Below are 18633 nucleotides of genomic sequence, written 5' to 3' on the forward strand. Positions count from 1 at the left end.
ATTACATTGTAATTTTGAAAGTAATTAAGGGATTAAAAAAATGGTCAATTCTTTATTAACACTTAATAATAATAGAAGACATTGAGAAAATGAAAATAGTTTATTCCTATACTCAATTTACTTACTTAGATGCCTCTTTGAGCCGTCTTTGTATGAAGTATGAATAAGAGAAAAAAAGGAAACGTAAAAAAAATTATCCCAAACTTGAGAAAATATGCAGATGTACATAATGATGTATCTTTTTTTACAATGTTAAGTAATTTGGTGGCCTCTATCAACTAACTGCTTGTTGACGTTCATGCAATTTGGCTTTTGTCCTATTAGTTGAAAAAAAAAAAGTTACATTTTGTTCTAAGCATTATAAAGCTATTGTAGCGACACTACTTGTTGGTCTATACTCTGCAGCACTACAGTACTACAGCCGCCAAAGCTGCTATGGCATGACATAAACTACCAGCAAACATGGCAACTACTATCATCACCAGGCAATATTTGTACTATTCCTTGTATATACCTTAATTTCACAATTGTAACAACTATATGAGATGTTGTAATATTTATAAATGTATCATGTGAATTAATAAAGATTACAATTGAGTCTGCTGGTCTTCTGAAAACTAGCATCTTACACGTAGTATCTCTCGAAGGTGTTTAATATCCCTTAACTTGCCAAAAGTTGGAAAGCCTCAGTGAGAATCCTCACTTAAATGGATGACTCTTTAGAAGGCAGACAAAATTGTAAAGGTAAAGGTAGACAAAAGTGTAAAGTGGATCAGTATATTCAAGTGCTATATTTAAATAATTGTAGATTTAATTGCTAATCAGCCTTCTCTGTATCTTTCCTCTCTCCTACACCTTTTATCTTTTCATAAGCTCTAGTTGAAGGAGGGTTAGCGGCTGGCATTTTCATACCCCACTATTTCTACTGACATATTCCCTGTAGAATGAAGTTGACTTCTTGGACTGGCATTCCTCCCTCCAGCATACAGACATGGTATCCCGTAGAGGGAAGTTACTATCCTTAGAGGACTTATGGCATCCATTAAGACTCAACCTGTCTATTTACCCCTAATCAGCTACTTTACCTATGTGAGTATGTCCAGGCCTTCTGCTATAGAGTATCTCACATCAATTGTAGTCAGATCAAACACAACCATCTCAACAATATGTTAGATTCAATGCATAATATAAGTTATTTAAAATGTATAATGTAATTGTTTTTCTTCTTAATCATTATTTATTTGAATTTGAAATTATTAAACCATTGATATGTTAATATCATGCTAAAAATTGTTTATAAATTTTAATAAAACAGTATAAAGTACAGTAGAAATTTAAGTAAAGATAAAAATATAATTTGACTAATTTTTAACCAAGTGTATTAATTGTTTATTTGTTCATTGGTATTAATTTATTGGAATTTTTATTTACTTTTTACTATATCAAACATATATTGTATCGTTTACTGGAGTTAATTTATTACAACTCTAATAGCTTTAGGAAAGTCTAGAATGGTCTCAGTAAAGAGAATAAGCACCATCTACAGTACCATCTTTGAAATACATCCAATTCTAAATCAAATTATAAATATTTTTTGGTAAGATGTGCCACTATTCAAGAAAAGCAGTGATGTTTTTTAATTCATTATTTACTTTTAAACAAAAAAAAAATTATATATGTTGTTTTTAATTAATGTGCAGTTAATTTTTCTGTAATACAAATATTTTAAATTGTTTGTTTACGTTTTTTTATGTTATTAATTGTTTTAAGAGATTCTTAAATTATTGAGTTTTTATATTTATTTTAAATTATTTTTATGCTTTAAAGTTCTTTTACGTTTTAAATTAAGAAGGTTATTTTAATTTATGTGTTAGTTCAATTTTTCTCTATATCTTTATATCTTATATCTTCATAATATGCTATATACCTATATCTTTGTATTAACTCTTTGTCATTATAATACGACTTTAGTCCTATTGTTATAATTAATAAATATTGCTCTAGGTTAGCATTAGCTTCCCAAGTAGCTCCAAAGATGGCAGGATAAAAATTATGCAGTCAGGTATATTATCCATCTGTTGATAACCAAAGTGGTGTATCTGCCATTGATTTTTATCACGATTTTGTCCAATGGGTTCTAGGAACTGAGAATAATGTAAACACCTTGAAATATTTTATATCATGGGGTTAGGAAACGATATCTACATTTTTTAAAGTTGAATGAAGGAAACATAAAAAACTTAAAATATAATTGTTTTTTGAATTAATAAATTTAATTTTTTTTTATAAATTATCTATTTATTTTATAAAAATAAATAAATGCATAAATGCTTACGGCTTAATATGAAGTGCTGACAAGATCAGGAATAATATCAATGAGCTAAAGCATAAAATTTTGAACTCATGAGGTGGGTAAAATTTTGTTAGGTAGAATTCTAGAATTTTCAACTACATTTCTACTAAAATTCGTGAAAAAAAAAAAAATGGAGTTAAACAACTTTGCAACTAAGCAACCTACTAACAAATATTTAATGGAATTCGAGAATAGAAAAACTATAAATATTTTATGTTTATATTTTAAGGAATATGAACAAAATTCAACTTTTTATTTTTTTTCCCTTTTTTGGACTTAGAAGGTAAAACTTCGGTACTGTCTCCATCGAGTCTTTTCTCCAGCTCCTTGTTGAGGGTTTCAGTGGCATTCTTGTCTCCGTCATTCAGAGATCTTGATCTGGACGTGGACGGAGGACAGTGTTGGAAAAGCCGCATATTTTCACTGTGGCACGTTCCGTAGTTCTTAAAGTTCATTTGATCCTCATCATTCCTAGGTGAAAACCATCTAAAAGCAATTTGTTTTTGTTTTCTTTGTGAAATAAAATATATTCTATTGGATATGAAACAAATCATGTGATCGCATCATTACAAAATGAATTTAAATAATAAAGGAAGATCAATCTGTGTTCATCTATAAACATATGATTTTGTTATAAACTATTTATTATGCAATAATGTTTCGCTCCACTTTACAGGGCTTCATCATTGTTCAAAAGATTCAGAAACTAAAAATATTGTTAGCAGGGTAGAACTATAAGATGACATGAAATATGATGTAAACTATAGTAGGCTCGAAGATAATGATAAAAAAAAAATCTAAATAAATAAAAATAAACATAAAATTTGTTCTTGCTTTTGTTATATCTATTTTTTATTCGATATCACTTCACATGTGCTTCCTATGCTCAATATTTATTACTTTAATTACAATTTATATTTAATACAGTTTGTCTTATTTATATTTTCTTTTAATTTACTCTGTCCATTTGTATATTATTTAAAAAAAAGTGAATAACTTTTTTATATTTTTTATGAATCTTTTTAAAGTAATAAAACTATTCAGCTAGCAGTGGCATTGACTCAATTTTGTATTTCATTTATTTTCAAAATATTTCAATTAACTTTTAGTTCTAGAAATTTTCAGTTTTTTTGTATTATTTTTCTATTTTGTTAATTATTAAATATTGTGGCGTTGCTTAAACCGTGACACATCTTTTATTTTGAAATGGATGTGTTCCAAAGATATTATCGTAGACAGGGTTTTCTTTCTCTACTGTCGTCTCTCTACAGACAATTCCAAAGATAGTAACCATAGTCAACGGTATAATATATAGAATGGATAAAATACAAAATAAAATAATGTTTTTGTCAAATATGCTACTATTCAAGTAAAGCAGTGATAAGTTGATTATCTGTAATTCATTTTTATTTATTTAATATTCTGTATAATATATTCCTTAGTTTTTATATCTATATTTTGCATTATTTTACTAGCTTTTTTGTAGTTAGTTACATTTTAGTTAGTGTTTTTTTTTTTTTTACATTAATTTTTTTTTCTAAGTTTTTTTTTACTTATCTCATACATTTTGTTTGTTATTTTACTAATTAGGCCAATGCCTTCTGTATATCTCTAAGCTATAACTGAGGCAAATAATTAAATTTAAAAATATTATTTTTGATATCATCTTATAGTCCATAGTTGACATTATGTTTCATTTTATCTTATACTACTTTCCTGTTAACAGTATTCTTAGTTTTTGTATTTTGTTTATAGTCATGATGAAATGAATGCCCTGTGAAATGAAGCAAAAAATTTGTGTATAATAAACAGTTTTATGAGAAGATGGTTGGAGGTCCGTTCAGTGAAGAACACAAATAAGTAAAATTTATTAGCTAATGCCAAAGTTTAAGGTAGAATTTCAGGTCTTTATGAAGGCTAAGAATAAAAATAAAATAACAATCGTAATGATTAAATGGAAGTACAGAATAACAAGAAAATAATAAGATCACAATTAATATATAAGTAGTGTTGAAGAAAATATTTCCATTTATTATTTTCTTATAACTTCAGTTTCAAATAATTTACATTTTATGAATGTATTTACTTACTAGATTTTCATATGTACATTATTTTCTTTTTCTTCCTTCTTTCATAGTTTTATTATTACTATATAATGCTCATAGTGCTTTTATCATTTTCTTCAATATTACTTATGAACTTGTATCAAGGGAATTCATGATGTGTTAAATTTCAAAATTTTAATTTTGATAATATAACTATAAGTTATATTTGTTATAAGTATAGGATTGTGAGCAGCTCAATTTAAAGTCTATGTTATGTGTTAAATGCTGAAGATTTTCTGAGAAACTTCATAACCTTTCCTTCTAAAACCATCCAGAATTTGATTATTTTTACCTATTACTTTATTAGAGTTTTTAAAATGTCCAGAACAAAAACAACCCAAACCAAAAATGAACTACAAACAACTGACCTATAAAAATGACAACAGACAAAATGGTGTGGAGCTCTGCTGGTCCTATTGCGTGACATAATTTTCAATTTACCAGAACTATTAGTAGACTCTCAACCTTGTTAAATGTAACATTGTTATAACATGCTAAAAGAAGGAACTATTTCTCCATTAAACACAACTTTTTCCATTTAACACACTTTAACATGTTAAACAAAAGATCTTCAATACCCCTATTAACTGTTATCTAATTATTTTGTATTTCTTTTTAATTAATATGGTTGTTATCTTGTTTTTTGTTCTTAGGCAAGATGAACGATATGTTGAAACTAGTGAATAAGTTTTACTTATTTGTGTTCTCCATCGAACAAACCCCCAACCATCATCTCATATAATATCTACAGTCAGCAATTAATTCATCATTAATTAATATTTGTGTTCTTTGAGCTTCTTTTTTTTTACCGCCACCTGGATCATCTTCCTTTATTAATTAAATACGATCAACTAATAATTTTGTAATAAATTAAAATATTATTGTTATGACCATTAATTACTTACTTGTAACTTACTTTTTGAATTTTTGAATCACTGCTCCCATGAAGACGATGATGCCAAGTATTAAGAAGATAATTGGTATAAAGTAGGCGAAGAAAATCACCTTGGATTTTTGGTAAACCACAGCTGGTTCTTCTCCAGGCATGTAGGCTTCGGGATCTTCTAGAAGTTCAGCTGTTAAAACATACAAGAATGAGATGATATTTTGGTTAATTATTTTGTTTATTGTAGAGTAACTAATAGAAAATATTTTAATAACTTATGTACCTACATTGTCCCACAACTACTTGCTAAAAAAACATATTAAAAAAATGGCATGATTAAGACCAGTGCCCATTGGTACCTCCTCTTGGCTTTAAATGATTTCATTTGCTAACTGAGTAGATCCCTCGCCCAGCTCCTTTTTAGTCTTTGGTACGTGTTGTCGGAAATGTAGCCATATCTTGTACTAGTTATTGGTATGGTAGTAGAGTTTGTCGTGAAATGTCTTGTACAATGTTTTAATGTGGTGTTATACAGTAGATATGTATAAGTCTGTGTGCAATGTTCTGTTTCTGATGTAGCACACAGAAGGTGTAATCTGATGTAGTGTTTTTGATTGAAATGTTTGTAGTTTGTTTACGTGATTTTTTTTGGCTGACCTGTATAATTGTGAAGCATATGTTCAAATGGGTTTCAGTAAGCAAGTGTATGAGTGTAGTTGCTGTTTGCTGAAATAGAGAGTATAGGAGCTTTAGGCGCTTATTTAATGTAAGCTGTGTCTGCTTCATATGATGATTTCAATCAATTTAAACTTAAGTCAGATACGTTTATTATGTAATGTTTCCATAATAATCTATTAAATATTATGTTTACATAAATATCCATAGTAACACTTATATATAAATCAATAATTAATGACAAATTATTACAATACATAGCAAGTTATGTAAAAAATATATATATATACAAAAATAACTGTAAAATATGGTAAGAATATTAGAATATACATAACAACTTATGTAAAAAAAAAAAAAAAAGCAAAATTGGACAAATTAAACTAAAAACATATAAATGTAAATTAATAAAATAATTATTAAAAACAAGTACAGTAATGAATAATAGAATTGAAAATGTGTTACTGGAGTAATAATTAACAAATAAGGCAAAGAAAGAAAGAGAAGCAAATATTTTTCTTATATAACTTTCCAATTTGCAGGGTTGAGGATCACACTGTTAAGCATGGATCGCACTATGGACCCCGTAGTCAATGTGAATTGACCAATTTCATAAGCATACTTAGATCCACAGAATCTACTCATCTTAAGCTTTAATAAGCTCAATATAATGCTGTAGTGTTGCTGACATTATAATGCTGTAGGGTTGCTGACATTACAATGTTTTTATGTAGATAGTGCACAATAGGCCTTATAGGGTTTAGCAAAAAAAAAAAAATAAAATAAATTAATATAAAATAAAATAAATAAAGGTTTTTCCTTGGACTGAAATAATAATGTTTTTAGTTCCCTTGCATTCACCACTCGGACCATCTTATCCTTCAAATCGATACAGTTAACAATTAACTTCCAATGTAATTACCAATTCCTAATTCATGATATCCTTATTTTTTCTAGATTTGACAGTAATTTTTTATTACTTTAGATACTCAGTTGTAAAAAGTTGAACGGACTCTTTGAAAAAAAAATCTCTAAGCTTCCTCAGAATCTGAATCCATGACAAGTAAACCAACTGATAAATCTATCTGTATCAAGAATAATAAGGAGCTGAAAGAATAACAGATAACTTTTATAATCATAAAATAAATAACAACGTGATAGCGTTCTCCATCACTTTTATCTTTATCCTACTAATATATACTTCTTCAATAATTTTTTTATAGGTTTCTCTTTATTACTAAATTAGTATTAAATAAAAAAGTTATATTATGGTACATTATTCAAGAAAAAAAAATGATCTAACAAGAAGAAACAGAGAAGCAATCATTGGCTAGTTTTTGAGATTTTTTTTTTTACTTTTACTTATCTATGTATGGAATATAAAGAGTAAAGGAAAGTATTTTGAACGTAAAATATTTCAATTTTGATTTTTTGACAAAAATACATGTGTTGAGGTCACAGAGTCCAAAAAACCTTCTCACAAAGTGGTCTGTGAACAGCCTAGTTAAAAAATAAGAAGTCCTACAAAACTGAAATTACATATTTAAGGTGGGAAAATGGGGAGTGAGAGCAATCTTTTCGCTAAAATGGACTTACCTGAAGCGCAATTATATGAAATAAGTTTTTCACATTTTTTCATTTTTCCCCAAAACAGCTCAAACGATTTTGATTTGACTCGGTGAATGAATGAGCAATTAGATGGTATTTAATATCAAATAGGTTTTTCCTTCATTGAATTAATCTGACAAGGCTTAAATGCTGAATTCTCAAAAAATTTTCATCTACAGTACCTTTAAGTTTGTTTATTTGAAAAAAATAAACAGTTCTCGTCGTTAGTAATAATATAAAATGAATAAATAAAAAATATTATAGTTTTTTATGAATAACTAAAGAAGAAAAAAGGAAAAATAGATGAATCCGATTCGAACGGGAAATGCTGAGATTACGTGATTTTTCCCAATGCCATGACGGCTTTGTTATACCAATCTGGAGAATCTCTAAAATATAAACTTTAATAGCAACTGAAAAATAAAAGTTTGGTATTCATAATTTTCTTCTTCTCTGGTCTTCAGATTTGTGTTTCATAAAAAAATCACAAAAATTGTGATGACTCCAATACAAGCTTGCTGACCTACACAAAACTTAGGGACTTAAGTAGGTTAGTTAGTGAAAGTTGTATGATGTACACATAACATCAGATTTTTATTTTAAAATTTACATTTTTATTTTTTATTAATTACATAATAATACTGACAATTAAAACAAAAAGTATTCTTTAATTATGATTATAATTTTTTTATTTTTTCCTATTCTTATTTCTTTTAATGAATTTTCTCAAATCAATCAAATTAGATATTATTTGTTATCAAATTCTGTACACTCATTTGTTTAATGTTTATAAGGCTGTGGCAATTGTTATCAATCGAAACAAATGTATTTAATTAAAAAATCTAATTCAGACTGCACATTACTCACCCATTATCAAATAGTACATGTCCCAAATTAAAATCATGGTGTCATCTCTCGAGGTGAACTGAGGATTTCCTTTATCCTTGTCTATATATTGGCTTATAGGCAATCTCCAGATTACAAAGAGCAATGCAAACAGATAATCAAGACTGGAATAATTTTTTCAGATAGTGAAGTGGAAATATTGGAGGCAATCAATATGTAATGAGTACAGCTAGGATATTCATGTCATTCAAAATGCCAAATATATATATACAATAGTTAAAAAAAAAATACTTATGGAGTTGGGGAAATATGCAAATGCTATGAAATAATGCGAAACATGGAGGCACTTTTGTAAAAGATTTCTACCTATCAGTAGACTAAAAATTCTTATAGTCTGGGCTATTCAGAATTTGACTTCCGAAAGATTTAGTTGTTGTTTTCACAGAAATTCCAAACTAAAACCAGAAACAACTGTTCTTATATTTAAAACAATTCTCAAGCCACTTCTGATGTATGGCTGTGAAGTCTGGGGAGCAGTATCCTTTAAGAAAAGGAAAAAAACTAAAATCTTTTCAAAATAAAGTCCAAAGAATCACAGTTAATGTTTCTTGGTTCATAAGAAATAGCCAATTGTATTGGGAATTACATATGGAGTCAATAGAGGATTACATCAAAAACAGTTCCACTCCCAGTTGCCGACAGTTAAAGGAGCAGTGACCTACAACCTGGGAAACCCAACCTCAACCCGAAGACTGAAACCCAGGCTGCTGCAGGAAATTCTGTTATAAATTCTATATTTATTAATTCATAGTCAAACTATCTTTATTTTACTTATTATTGCTATTTATTTTTCTTTTCTCGTCCCTTTTTCAAATTAACTTATTTCTTTTTACCATTAGAGGGCAATTGTTTGTTTTGTTAAGTGTACCAATATCATTATTTTTTGTTATTAATTTTACTTTTCTCTTTTATTAAGAAGCATTATTCTTATCTATTTATTTTATCATTTTAATTATAACATTGGATGTAGTTAGGGGTGTCTTTTGTAGGAGACTATATCCCTCCCTCCCTTCATAATCAACTGTTAAAAAAATATATATATATAATGTTTTTTATAACTTATTTCACTTATTTCATCGCCGATCTGGTATAAAATAAAATAACAGTTGTTGTTTTCCTAAAACTGACTCTCTAAATTCTTCCAATATAGGTGAACTGCTATAAAATGAAACCTATCTTCTAGTGTACTCATGTTAAATAAGGAGCTCACCCTTTTCTTTAAAAATGAATCAAATAATTAAAGATTGTACTGTTTCTCCTTAAAATACTAGTCATTATCTAATTTAACTTACATTTTGTGGTATCTTGCCCTTATGAAGTACTCATTTATTTCACTTGTTTAATCCTTTCTAGTAAGTAATTTTGAAGTTTTGTCAACTTCTTTAGTAGTCTATTGTGCGAGAATGAAATGTCAATATTTCTTTTTACGTTAACTATTTCAATTGTCCTTATTAAATTCTTTTCTATGATTAATTTAGTTATTATATGTGGGAGCCATACACAATCCATTTGAAGTACTTATATTATAGGTTCAATACGTAATTTTAAAGTATAAGTATATAGATTTTAAAATCCTGTTTTCAGATATATTCTATGTCTGGAATCAATAAGAATTGGAGATATAGCGACCATGGAAAATATTATTTTGGACTCCCTGGGCATCATACATCATTGTCTGCATACTTTATACCAGAATTAGTTTTCAGAACATCTGGTACTATCCATTTTTTTTTTTTTTTTTTTAGCTTATTTCTTTGTTTTGTTTTTTATAACTTATTTCTTTCAACTTATTTATATGTTTTTTACAAATTTATTTATTAATTTTGTTTAAACTTATTTATTTGTTTTTTAATTGTTCTACTGCTGTGGCTATTTTATTTTTTATTTATTTCTATATTTCTATTAATCGATAATTTTGTTTAATTTGTGTTGAATTGTGTTGCGGATCATTGGAGAAGGGAGGCATAAGAGAATGGAACAGAAAGAATAGAGTAGATAGGGTTGAAAACAAAAATGGAAAAGGATGAATATGGAAAATAAGAGTTAATATGTAAAAAAAGAAATTTTAAAAAATAAAATAAAATAAATAAAAAAAAGATTAAATATATTGTATTTAGGTTATAATTAATTATTGTTTGAAAAAGGAAAAGAAAAAAAAATTGTTTGTATCTTGGTTAATATATGTTAGCATTTATATATCCAATCAAATTGATAAATATGCTGCGTGTTTCAACAACCCGATATATTTGCAGCATTGCCAAATAAAGCATTTCTCTCACTGAGTGTATCAGGAAGCGCAATCCTTTTTATTTTTATAAAGTACTTTTGCTATTTTTCGATCTCCTAGAATTCTTCTTATAGGCATGATTGTGACCTTTAGCATATTTTGAAGTATCTGTATATTCAAAGTATATTTTGAATTGTCTTGGAATGATAAAAAGATATTTTATCTAATTTTGATGAATAATTAGATTTGATTTGTTATTGAAAAAAAAGTTATTGTTTTTAAATGTATCTCTTATTTATACTTTTAAAATGTAAACACTTTTTATTTAGTTAGTCTGTTATTTTAGACCGTTAATGTGGGATGTGCTGTCTCTGGTCAGCATTTATGTTATCTTATCTTATGTTCCTATGATAATACCTGAATTGAAGAAAAGCTGATTTGTCAGTTATTTAATATCTGAGGATTTTTTTTATATGGTGTATTTTAATTTCATTGATTTATTCACCAAAAGAATTTTTCAATCTGATTTAATGATACATCTTACAGTATAGTATAATGGAGAATATTTTTTTTAATGTTGGAACGATAGAATAAATCCAAATTTTAAAATTATTCAGGAAACTCAAAAATATACATAATTCAGGTGATTCTTTTTTTTTTTTTTTTTTTTTAAAACTATTGTTGGATCTGTAATTTTAAACCACATCAAAAATATATTTATAAATATTATTTATTTTTTCGAAATACCAAATTTTTAAAAACTTTAATAAATTGGGTTTCTCTAAAAAAGTCAATAATCCATGAAATAACTCATATCATTAAAATTTTTTATAATTTTATTTACTTAACATTAATATCAATAATTATATTAAAAAGGGCTAACAAAAGAAATTTTAAATAATTTTTTATAACAATTGCTGCCAAAAAGTATTTTAATTTTGGTTTTTCTTAAAACCGAATACTTCAGAAAAGATCTATTTAGTGATTCAAGAAGCTGCTTTGAGAAATATGGATTCATAATTATTCTTTATAGATTTTTAAGGAGAAAACAATATTAATAAGAAATGAATGTGTATTTTTCTTTAAAACGACAACGTTTTGGCTATAAAATCATTAGGCATGCTGATTTATGAATTGTATTATTTAATTCTTTGCTATATATCTGGAATTTTAACTTGAAATAGAGATAAGTTTAAATATGTGTTAATTTTGTTTATATCATTGTACCATTAATATTTGCAATACTTTTTATATATTAAAATTGTAATTTAAAAACAGCTAAGATTAGTTATGTTATAGTATGAATGTTTATGTTTTTAATGTATATTTTAGTGAAAGTTTTCTGATGTGCGTGCTCCAGGATTTTTTATATAATTTAAGAATTCAGGACAGTTTTTTGAGATCAAAAGGCCTAACATTTTTTCTCCTTGTAAAATAATAATATAGATTATGTACCTTTCAATGTGAAGTAATGTAATATTACAAGAGACTTGAATTCTAAAATTGTTATAACATAATGTTTAATAAAATAGATCTGTTAATATTTATTTAGTTGATCTAATAATTGAAGAATTAAATCAAAGATGGGAAATAATTAGGTATGGATACAACTACAGCTGAAATCGCCATGGATACAACCCTTATTCATGAATGAACCATTAAGGAATAAATATTGTTTCCATGACAATTTTAGCTATAGTTTTTGGCCATCTATTGATTGGCCAGATGACAGTTTGAAAGAAACTCAAAATAGTAAAAAAAAAAAAAAAAGTATTTTTTTACTTTGTTCCTAAATGATAATTCTATAAACTAGAATATATAAATATAATAATAATAAACAAAAAAAGTACGTATAACCCTCAGCAAGAGAGGGAAGGGAAGATGATTACGGAAAGGGAAGATGACCATATTATTAAATATGAGATCATTGAAAATTGTCAAAAATTATAAAGATTGAAATGCCATTTAATTTATGAATAAAATATGTATGAAGTTTCAAGAGTGTTTTTCTCAGAAATTGTTACTTTAAAGAATATGTGATCTTATTTATTTGTTTTTTTTTGCTATTTACAGCTTGTGATAGAACGACATTGGAGAATTGCTTCCATTTTTTAACAAAGTGCTCTGCATATCATGAGAACGGAATCCGATACATGCCGAAACTAAGCTATATTAACTAAAACCAGTTCTATGAATTTTTGTCTGTACCCTCGCAATCGGATCTTAAACTTCTTTTTATAAACATAACACAAAGCCTTATTTATATTTACCTATCTTCACGATAAGATGTATATTTTTTGTTTCTTTTATTTTATTAAATAAGTAATGTTGTTTTTGTTTTGTTTTTTCACTCCGATTAACATAGATAGTCCCAGTTTGGGTATACTGTTTCTTATTAGCATATATAATAATTTAATAATTTGTAGATTGTTATTATTATTATTATTTAACTTATAAATTATTAGCTTATATAGATGATTTTTAATTCACCATTTTTGTAAAACTAATACAATGATTGTTAAATTATTTACTTTACACGCTAGCTCTAATTGTACGGGGATTGCCCCATAAATAAATAAATAAATTATTATTTTTTTTTTCTGTTTAAAGACTTAAAGTTACTGTAATATGATTTATCATTTTTTACTTCCACTGACAGATATATGAAATGTATTGTAAGGGGAATTATTGTGATTGTGAAAAATTTCGAATTCCAGTTTTCTATAGAAATACACGTTTTGAGTTCGAAATAACCAAGTCTCTCGAAATGGTCTGTGTGTGTGTTTGTCTATTTGTGAATAGGCTAGCTCAAAAATGTTTAAGGTGGTTATACAGTCTGGGATGAGCAGCAACTTTTTTATTAAAATTGACGGACTGGAAGTGCCACTTTATAGAATTGATAATTCATATTTTTTCAATTTTCTCAAAATAAGTTCCGACGAGTTTTATTAAACTCAGTATATCAATGTAATATTAGATGGTTTTTAATATAAGAAAAGGTTTAACTTCATTGAAATAGTTTGACAGTGCTTAAATGTGGATTATTTAAAAATTATTCCTCTAAAGTATCTTTTAAGTTTGTTTATTTATTATTTATTTTATTTAAAAAAAACCCATCTCATATTCTTACTGGACATTAAAAAGGGATAAACTATAAAAGAATTTGATAATTAACTTAAGGAGGAAAGTATTTTTTTTTTTAGTTTTAAAACATATTCCTGAAAATAAGAGCTGCAATATGGACGTGTTATGTTTTGTTGCGATGTCAAAGATTTTAGAACAAATAACATTTAACAAAGAAAGTTATAGATTTTAATAGATAATGCTGGGAAACGAATAAATAAAAGATCTGTATTAACAAGAGTTTTAACTGGCGAGTGCATGTACAAGGGGTTTTCCATTTAAGCAGCCTGATAACGTTTTCTTGTCACCATAGTTATTATTTAAATAACTTTTAATTTCAATTAGCCTGTATATGAGCCTTTAAGTTGATAGAATAACTCCATAAAATCATTCTTAATATTGATTCTATAACAATTAAGCATTGAATGAATGTTTTAGAACAAATTGTAAATTTTTTAAAATGATATACTTTTTGTTTTTTTGCTATAGTTTCTGTTCTAAAATTAGCGAGGATTAATTTTGTAGGCTAACAAGTGAAAGTTGTGTGATGTGCGCACTGCTCCTGATTTTTTATTCTTTATTCATTATTTTGTTTATATAACAATTTATGGGAAATTGTTATATTCAGAAGTATAACCTTTAGGGGAGGGAGTGAAGTAGCACAGAGGTAAAATAATGTACTTCTAACTTCAAGAACCCAAGTTCAAATCCAGCTGTAGCAGATTCTTTTTATTCTGTTACTGTGGCCGTAAATTCAGCCCTGTGGGTTCTGGAGTTCTGGGGCCCACCCAGGCAGGTATTAAGGTGGGTTGGTACCATTAAGTGGGGAAGGCATGGGGAGGTGAGCGGTCGCTTACCTGTGTCTAACATATAGCTCCTGGTCCTTCAGTTAAGGGGGTTGGGCGTATGGAGGAGATGAATGAACAGTGAAAGCGCAGGATATGAAAGCAAGAAGGTTAAGATGGGCAGAAGACATGTGGATCAAAGCAATCCATCAGGAGGCCTCTACACAACAATGAATGCCAGTATAGTTGGCAAGAGACCACATGGTAGGACAAAAACCAGATGGAGAAATAGAATAAACAAAGATGCGAAAAAGCTGCATGCAGCAAACTGAAAAAAAGTAGCCGAAGATAGGCAAGGTCTGTAGTGACAGAACAGAAACTGATTGTTTTGAAATTATTTTGTCTTTTTATTTGTTACTGTAAGGCTATTAAACCCATATTCTACTTTTTGTAGTATTATTTTAAAGCAATATATAATAAAGAATAAATAAAGAATTTTATTATTGTGATTACAAGATGAACTGTTGAGATTAAAAGTGGTATTGATCAATCTATTACCATCAAAATTAATTTTTATAAGAAATTATTATCAATTTAATTACTAGAGTGCATTAACTTCAAATTCTTTTAAATAATTGGATATACTTTTGACTGACTATTTTTAATGAAAAAAGCTGTTTATTTCTTATCAAAAACTTGAATATTTGAAAATTTCGAAATTTCAGGTTTCACTTATGCTACTTAAATTTAAATTTAGCAAATTGTATAGAAAATGATATAAATATGAACAAAGTAAATAAATAGGCATTATGAAAGTTTAAATAAATAGCAGTTACTGATATAGTAAGGAATTATAATAAATTAAAAGTGTACTACTGGAGTAGTATCATATAAATCAATAAAAATTAATTCATAAAAAAATCGCAAATTTATTAAAGAAAAAGAGAAAAGATAATATGAGGAAGTACATTTTATGATAAATGAATTTAGAGATAGACTGAAAAAATGTAGAGAAATGCTAGCTAACCTTGTGCTGTGTATGAGATGGGCAGAGAACTGAATAAGAATTAAAGGGGAAAAAGCCACATCCCTAGAAGAAGGGATATTCAGTGTAACCAACAAAAAACGGACTACTATTTATTTTTTCATATCTGATGTTAAATCATCAAGTTACATTATGTAAATATTTTAGGAATTGGAATAGTATAAAAAACAATATTCTGATTTTGACAAACAAACAAAGTTCTGGATTGTAAACAAAGATGACGCACTCGAAATTTGTTTCATATCAGCAATTAATTTACTCTGGCTAAAGATATAGCAGTGCTTTTAGTAAGTAATCCGAAGGAAATAATATTAAAACATTTCCTTTTTCAACTATAAATAATTGTTTACTTCTTTGTTCTTTCTTATTATTTATTCGTACTTATTATTACTATTTTAAATATAAATTAATAAAGAAATAAAACTTTAATTTTTGTCATTGTTTTTATTTTTATTTACATATTTCTGTGTGTTTTTATTATTATTTCAATTATTTCTAAATATATTGTATTGTATAATATTATGTATTATATCCCATTTGTACGCTTTAAATTTTAATATATCTTTATAATTTATGTCATATTGATGTATGTATTTATTTGTATAAATTATGTATTTGTATTTATATTAATGTAAATAACTTGTACATATGTAGCTGGATTTATCCTGTATGAATGAATAAATTAAATCTCTGACATTTATTTTAAGTTCACAACTTTGGTGGATCATAATAAAAAAAACATTTTAAACTTTACACTTTTTTTTGGATGTATTGTGGTAAATTTAATTTGCTGGTTCAATACTTTTTTTTTTAAATTTCTGAATAAAGATATGACTGTTCTGATATTTGATTCAGAACCTTTCTTTATGGAGACAAAATGTAACAAGATAAATTAATCTGTACATTGATAAATATATAATAGAGGGTGACATTAGCAATAAACTAGACGTTGATTTTGATATAAGTTTATAGTCAAATGAATTCATGAGCGGTTAATCAGTATAGTTTAATGGTAATAATATCGGTATTGGTAGTAGTTTAACGGTAAACTCTGAATTACAAAATGGTATAATTAACAAAACGACATACAATATTATGATACCATTGCAATGTAATATTATTATTACATTTTATGATTACTTGATTGTATACTATATTTATATTATCTACTTAGTATTATTATTAATATTATTGTGTGTAGATGATTGAGCATGTATTAATTAGAATGGTTATGATCAAGAAAATAAAAACATAGCCCCCACTGGAAAATATCACTTTAGTTTTACAGTTATGATTAAGCTCTCCATTATCTCAACTCTAAATTGTACCTGCTGAGACCTCAGAGCTAGGCCATACATAGACATATGTTTTAGGCGGGCTATGAGTTTATGGTAGAAAACTGGGGGCCTGATTAATTTGAGACATGAAAATTGGAAATCTGTTGGGGCCATTTGCTCAAAAAAACATTACATATTCAGAAACTGACTGACTAAACATATTTTTTCAATATTTTGTGCTCAAATTGTTCTAAATATTTCTGGAATATCATTGTGTAATTTAAGCAATAACATTTGATATGAATTGATTATCTTTAGCTCAAAATATTTCTGTATAAGCATAGATGGACAGATCAAACAAATTTGATGTAATAATTTTCAGGATCTTGAACTTAACTTGTATCAAAACATTAACGCTATCTAGTTGAATAATTTGAGACATCAATAATTATTCATATCATATGTACCTCATGGCAACTATAGCACTGTTACTTTTGAATGAGGTTTGACCCATACCTAATTCATGCGCTATCTCCAAAACAGTTCATTTTTGGGCTTTAAAACACCGAACTCAACTTACATTCTGCAGGAATGTACTTGGGTATTGATGTATGTTTTGAAATTTATAAATTAAGATTCAGCTACTACCAATTTGAACTGTCACAATCCACCGACTTACCTCCACCAGAATTCTGAAACCTTTCTAATTTTTTAATGCCTTTTGTTATAGTTCCAATAAGAATTTAAGCATTGAAATTGGGATTTGTCACCTCTATATGAAATTCTCTTACATTTGATACATCATTTGTCAAAATCCATCACCCCTGATAGTACCCTAATATGTATTGAATAAACAGTTGGGCTATAATCAAGACTAAATATCTATTCTCAATATATTACATACAGTATTAGTATTGACCTATAGTGCTTATTCACTAATTCACCATTTTATGTTCTTTTGAGTTGAAATTGACTAATAAAAATGATTATATGAAAATAATTAGTGGTTAATGATTTTTGTTTACTTTCATTGTTGCATGGTTACAATGTGAGGTGGAGAAAATGTTCATTACATATGACAGTTACATATTAATTTATTTTAAATCTTAATCTATCTTCAATAATTTTTAATATTTAGACTTTTATCAATTATTTATCTTTGAATCCAGATGAATTAAGAAAAAAAATAGAAAAGATCAAGAACAAGATCAACGATGAATGAATGGATCATATTTTAAGAATAGTTTTATCTATTAAAAAATGATAAATCAGTTCTTCTAAAATTTTTTGAGGTTAATCACTTCCATTTTTGAATGAATTATTTATTATTAATTCATGATATTGTACAACGTTTCGGGACCAATAATTTCTCATATGAAATCATGAGGTTTTTATAGTGCATGAATATGGAACAGTGGTCCTGAAACTTTGTACAATATCATGAATAAATAATAAATAATTCATTCAAAAATGGAAGTGATTAACCTCAAAAAATTTTTAAAGAATTGACTCACCAGACTTCCTAGAGAGATAATCCAGATGATAAATCAGTTTTCTGCCTCACAATAATTATTTCAGTAAATGCTAATATAGTCTATAAACTAAACATTTGTAGGATATTGTATCAGCTTTGATTTTTCCAGAAG

The 18633-nt window shown here is 27.1% G+C and overlaps 1 protein-coding gene across 5 annotated transcripts in view; it reads right to left on the reverse strand.

Annotated features, from left to right (window-relative positions):
- Positions 1-2558: 2558 nt before the first annotated feature.
- LOC106682250 (atrial natriuretic peptide-converting enzyme) overlaps positions 2559-18633 on the reverse strand; it is a 225774-nt gene continuing 209699 nt past the window's right edge. For 2 of the 5 annotated variants that reach the window (XM_014422998.3, XM_024359638.2), the window contains exons 14-15: positions 5375-5534; positions 2559-2839 (exon numbers count right to left, since the gene is read on the reverse strand). The gene's annotated coding sequence lies outside the window, so the exon portion shown is untranslated. Of the gene's footprint in view, positions 2840-5363; positions 5535-18633 lie in introns of all 5 variants that reach the window. The other 3 variants (XM_067047872.1, XM_067047873.1, XM_067047871.1) reach the window with 3 other exon arrangements.

Source organism: Halyomorpha halys, unplaced genomic scaffold (assembly GCF_000696795.3).
Source record: "Halyomorpha halys isolate HHAL.00 unplaced genomic scaffold, Hhal_1.1 Scaffold398.1, whole genome shotgun sequence".
Taxonomy (NCBI): domain Eukaryota; kingdom Metazoa; phylum Arthropoda; class Insecta; order Hemiptera; family Pentatomidae; genus Halyomorpha; species Halyomorpha halys.